This window comes from Copadichromis virginalis, linkage group LG12, assembly GCF_057382275.1.
Source record: "Copadichromis virginalis isolate Kocher_CV1m ecotype Utaka linkage group LG12, C_Virginalis_male_GT1.1, whole genome shotgun sequence".
Lineage (NCBI taxonomy): Eukaryota > Metazoa > Chordata > Actinopteri > Cichliformes > Cichlidae > Copadichromis > Copadichromis virginalis.
In genome coordinates, this window is record NC_140629.1 from 13775798 (window position 1) to 13776502 (window position 705).

Here is a 705-nt window from a genome sequence, read left to right on the forward strand (position 1 = left end):
TGTTTTCAAAGTGCTGAATGACACTTCCTATCACTGTGGTGAGGGAAGTGGAGCGTGTCAGCTCCGGTGAGCTCTCTCTCGCTGCATCTTACATGCAGAGCAATTACCACCGGCACATACCCCCCCACCACCACCACCACCACCTCCAACACCACCACCGCCTCACTGCAATTCAGTGAAATCAGCCAGCAGACCTGTGACTCATCAGTTAGAGTAATAGGCCTGTCCTGCTTTGGCCTCAGGAGTCTCACGGGTTGCAGGAGGCTTAAGGAGCACGGGGAGATGACTAAACTGAGTGAAGCTGTCTCGTTACAGAGGGGAGGACTTCACAGAAATCACCTCTGATATCAGCTTTAATGTTTATTAGTATGGATCAATGCTATTCATGAGACGCTAAAAGGCTTTCTTTTTTTAAACCTGCGAAGTGTCGAAGTTCCACCGTTTGCCGAAAAGCTCCACAGCAGCAGCGACAAAAGGTCAAATACCATGCTCAAGGGCACATGAGCAGCATTTGGACAGCAGGGTCTGACAGGTTCCTAATGTGATGCATCTATTTAAAGGAAAAGCATAAATAAAATAAAAGCCCGAAGCGAGACGTGTCTGAGGAGCTTAGAGGGCTGCGTTGCCAGTGTGTGCTACATAAACCATTGTTCCACCAGCCCTGTGATTTGCACTAAAGGGGGTCACAGTTGGTTGCCATGGCAA